A 5,251-nucleotide genomic window follows, 5' to 3' on the forward strand; every position below is an offset into this window, starting at 1 on the left:
GTCTAAAGAAGACTTTCGGTGATAGAATGCGGACCCCGAGATTTCATCAGTCCGATATGGTAGACGTTGACTGATGGACGCGATGGGGTGCTGCTGCTTAGGAATTACTGTTTTTGGTTACTCGTCCTGGCCCTGCCCTCATGAGCCGAAAGTTTTGTAAAACCTCTTGCATGTCCTTCATATGCTTTGTGAAGTTTTTGCCACAGAGCAGTGGATCTGGCTCAGTGGGTGGGATCTTATGACTTGTTTACGAAGGTTGTGGTCATCTCCGTATTTGTCCATGGAACGAGGAAAAAACGATATGATGGCTGTCGTCAGGCTTTTAACGCCTCCTGCACGTGGGGTTCCATGGTGCTGTCCAATCCACCACTCTTCCTGTTCCTGCACCCCTTGCATACTCCCGAGATCTTCAACCATTGCCCCTGTTCTTGACCAGCCCAGTCCTGGTCACCAAAGCTATCCTCTGGAAAGGAGGAAGCAATGGACAGTGCACAAGGCACTGTGGAGGGAGAGCCTGACCCCCTCTGCGAGTGCGTCCCTCCTGGGGTGCACCTCGCTGGAGCTCCTGCTCCAAGAGCCGCTCCATGTGGCTCAGGCGGCTGTCTCTCCCCCGCCTGGGTGGAGAGACGTCCCCGTCCGATAAATCGGAGCCACCGGCCGGATGCCTCTTCCTTGGCTTTACATCCAGCCCGCTGCTCAGGTGCTAGCGCGGCTGGGCTCGGCGCGGTGTCGGGGTAGCGGACCGCCCGGTAAGCGGTCCTCCCGCCTTGTTGCTGCCCCCGCGAGATGAAACGCTACTCCATGGAGTCGAGCGGGTGCAGGTCTGTACAGGCGGCTGTCTTTCCCCCCCCAGGCGGGTGGAAAGACGTCCCATCCGATAAGTCGGAGCCACTGGCCGTACGCCTCCGTGGTGGTACTTCCAGCTCGCTGCTCAGGCGCTAGCGGGGCTGGACTCGGCACGGTGTCGGGATAGCGGAGCGCCGGGTAAGTGATCCTACCACCTTGATGCTGCCCCCCCCCCCCAGATGGAACGCTCCTCCGTGGAGTCGAGCGGGGGACAGGTTTGTTGTAGAGCCTTTCTTCTCTGCCGGACAGCAGAAGGCTCCTTGTGAAAGAAAAAGCCGGCGTCAGCTTACCTGATGGTCCGTTCTTTCACCTCCATAGTGGGAGCGCCCGACTCCCGCTGTGCCGCTGTTGCTCTGCTGGACATAATGCTGCGCATGCATGCTGAACGGGTTCTTCACGGAATCACTCACGTGACTCCGAAGTAAAATTGCTATTTCACCAATGCCAGCTTAAAGAGAATTACTTACAAATTCCCTTTCTCATATCATTTCCGTATTTGGTTAAAAAAATGTCAATATTTGTATGTTATTGTGGCGCCACCTGGTGGGTAGGCCACTCACTATGCGAACCAATGGCAGTCGAGGGCAGTGTCACGTGACTGGGTAATGGCGGGGAGGTGTTGTCACGAGGTTTAGGGATGTGCCGTAGTATAAGTATAGAGCCCTGGGTCAGCCTTCCCCAATTTGTGTGTGTGTTGTTCTCTTCGCTTCAGCAATAAAGACCTCTTTGATTCACCACGCATGACTTGCTTATTCGCCTGCCTTAATATCTTCATTTTGTTCACTAAAATATTGCAAATTTCTGCTTTAATGTACTAAAATTGGATGCTTCATGTTGACACCTAATACATAAAGTCAAACATTGGTCACTGGATCAAAATTATTTATTTCAAATAGCCTTTTACTAGGCAAAGAATATTCATGCAGTAACCGGCCACAACAGCAATGCTAAATAGTTTCAAATTTTACTAAGACACATCCCAGTTGCAGTTAAATTCTGTTTCCAAAAGTGCTTACTAAATAATTTGATTTACCAATTTCATGAAACAGTTTCTGAAAATTAAGGGGTAAATAATAGATGGTTATACATAAAGTGTGTAACATGGAAAAGGATTGGAGTATTATGGATTGGGTGGATTGTGATGTATAAATGTCAACATTGATCAATGAAGCATTTTGCCTGTTTCAACGCTATCATTTTTGAATCTTATAATGATACCATCCCCTTTCAAATGAGAATTTGTTCTCTCAATATTGTGCACTTAGCTGTAATCAAGTCCACATTAATTCACTATAAATGCTTTTGATGTTTCAAGAAGAACTGAGGTCAGACAACATTGGATACAAAAATCTGGATTTTGTTTTTACCCAACAGCATAATGCCCCTGTCCCACTTAGGAAACCTGAACGGAACCTCTGGAGACTTTGCGCCCCACCCAAGGTATCCGTGAGGTTCCCGGAGGTTGCAGGTGGTTGCCGGAGGTTGCAGGTAGTGGAAGCAGGTAGGGAGACTGACAAAAACCTCCGGGAACCTCTGGGAACCGCACAGAAACCTTGGGTGGGGCACAAAGTCTCCAGAGGTTTCCGTTCAGGTTTCCTAAGTGGGACAGGGGCATAAGATTCCAAAAGACTTCAGAAACACTGCACATAAACTTAACAATACATCATAAATTTAAACTAAGGAACTATTCTGGGCATCCATTTTAACAATTACTTTAAAATAAATGTTCAATGCAAATGGCAGCTCCACAAAGAATGACATATTTTTATGTTCAGCCACTCAAGTAATCTCAGCAATTACATATCTCATTGGTAATACAGAACACTGAGTGAATGTGGTCAATGTCACTGCAAAGTAGTAATAACTGTTTGGGTGAGATGGTGGCAATGACATCTCAAGGCCATAACAACACATAGGATTTTACTTCGGAGTCACGTGAGTGACTTCGTGAAGAACCCCGCTTCCACGCATGCGTGTCATATCGCTACACGCATTGCAACGAGTCACACAGGGGGGAACAACGTTCCCCAAGCGGGAGAATTTGAAAGTCGGGAACAGCAGGTAAGAGACTCTGCGTTCCTTTTTTCTACTTACCATTTAGGAGGCTGCGGAAAGCTGGCGGGGAGACCCGTGGAGTGCGAGCAGCCGGCAGCAGCAACAGCACGAGTTTCCCTGGAGGGGAAAAACCTGTGCCCGACTTCGCTCCCGCACCGGCAAAATTCACTTCTCGGCCGGGCGGGAAGCAAAGCAAAGAGGTCCCGTATGCCAGTCTCAAGCGAGACTGGCTTGGGAGCAGTCGCTAGCGGCCAGCGTGGACCAGCGCTGTAAGTACCCGGGGTACACAGCAGGGCTGGAAACGCTCAGCGAGTGCAGCGGCACTAATGGAGCTAAGGAACTGGGGACGTTCGGGCCGAAAACCTTCTTCAAAAGGTAAGCACCGGGGTTGGTCCAAGGGGTCCCTAGGAACAGCCGGATTTTACCGGCTGCGGATCTGCCACGAAGGACCAGGCCCGTGAACACCGGGGTCGGTCCGAGCGGCTCGAAACCGACACGCAGGGAACGACGTTCACCAGCGGGAGAATGAAAAGTCGGGAACAGCAGGTAAGAGACTCTGCATTTCCTTCCACTTACCCGTTAGGTGCAGACATGGACCGGGTCCATGTTAGCTGCAGAAAGCCGGCGGGAGAACCGCGGAGTGCAGGCAGCCGGCAGCGGCAGCGGCAGCAGCAGCGGCAGCCGGCAGCGGCAGGAGCAGCGGCAGCGGCAGCGGCAGCGGCAGGAGCAGCAGCGGCAGCCGGCAGCGCAGGAGCAGCATGGGCACATCGATTCCCGGAGAGGGAAAACACCTGTGCCCAACTTCACTCCAGCACGATGGGAAAATTCATTTCTCGGCAGCAGCACTAACGGCCAGCGCCGAGGCCAAGGACTTTGCAGTTCAGTTGACTGGCTGCAATAGACCGCGAGGGACCAGTAATGTGAGTACCGGGGTCGGTCCCAGCGGGTTTTTTAGTTACAGATATCGCTTCTTGGGCCTTTTGACTAAGATCAACTATAGTAGCTGTTATTATCAGTTTTAATATCTTATATGTCCCTTATCTAAGGACCATATAAGTAGGAGTGCCCAGAATTGAGGGCATTAGAGTGGGGTTGGCCGGCTGCAATGACCATAAGGGACCAGTACCATCAGTACGGGGGTCGGTCCCAGGGGTCTGAGATAAAGGAGCAGCCAGGAGCGCTGAGAGCGTTGGAGCCGGGTTAAAGAAATGGAATAGATGGAATCAGCTGTGCCAGATGTCCTCCACACCGGCCATATCCACTCCACAGAAGGAAGGACAAAGCTGGAGAAGGAGGACCGTGGAACAGCGGGCAGCCAGCAGCAGCCAGCGGCACTTGGATCATCCGTAGTGGGATCAGCTGTGCCCGATGTCGGCCCCGCACGGGCCAGATCCATGTGACCGAGCGGTAAGGCTAGACACAAATCAAACAAGGTAGTGGACTCAGAAGGGTCCGACTTTGCATAACCGCCGGCAACCAGCGCCCGAGAGCGCAGGAGCGGGAAGAAGCGGTGTATGGAGCCTTGCTCCAACGTGATAAACCCACAGCAGTACCTCTTTGAGGGCTGCACAATGCTTCTACCCCATCAGAGGGGAGCACTGTGGGTCAGTTCTGGGCTGACCTGCAAGAGGGGTCCGCAGAACAAAAGACAAGTGGGCAGCAGTTAAGCCCCACATGGGTACCCCGTGTGGGACCCTAGAGATCTCTAACTCTAAAAAAGAGTAGGCAGGACCCTGATGGGCCAGAGCCTGGTAATTAAGCATCCCATGATCCTAACACAGCAGGAACTCTGCTGGACATGGTGGCTGATTACTTTAACCAAGTCAAACATGGGTAGACTTGGATCCAGGATGGCAATAGTATTACTATATGTCTGGCCACAAACGCCAACAAGAAATATTTACAGAGACTGGCCAGACATCTGCCACCTGGCAACGGTGAGGCATTACAGGTGCCCAGTGTAAACCAATGCATTTGGCAGCATATGGGGACGAACATCAGGAACCAGGACCTCAAGATCCAGAAAACCTTAACGGGATTGACGGAAGGGATCACAGCATACACCCGCACCCTGGACTAAACGTAGGTAACCAAAGACCATCAAGACGCACTAGCTCTGTTTAGTAATATGCAATATGACCTGAACTACATGTGGAAGGCTGCCATTCAGCCAGCACTGGGACCCCAAAAATGCTACCATTTGCAAACAAAGAACCATGTGTGGACGAAGCCAAGACACTGGGGCTCATCAAGGCCAGCGCAAGGGCCTATTTTGGAGCACGATACCAGCCACAGGCAAGGCCATGAAAAATGTGGCTCATACCAGTGGCAGTGCCAGAAATCAATATAA

General features: G+C 51.5%; 1 pseudogene; it reads left to right on the top strand.

Moving 5' to 3' along the window:
• The first annotated feature begins 3,864 nt into the window (after positions 1-3,864).
• Positions 3,865-3,969, top strand: LOC129704406 (U2 spliceosomal RNA; annotated as a pseudogene).
• Positions 3,970-5,251: the final 1,282 nt, after the last annotated feature.

This window comes from Leucoraja erinacea, chromosome 15 (assembly GCF_028641065.1).
Source record: "Leucoraja erinacea ecotype New England chromosome 15, Leri_hhj_1, whole genome shotgun sequence".
Taxonomy (NCBI): Eukaryota; Metazoa; Chordata; class Chondrichthyes; order Rajiformes; family Rajidae; genus Leucoraja; species Leucoraja erinaceus.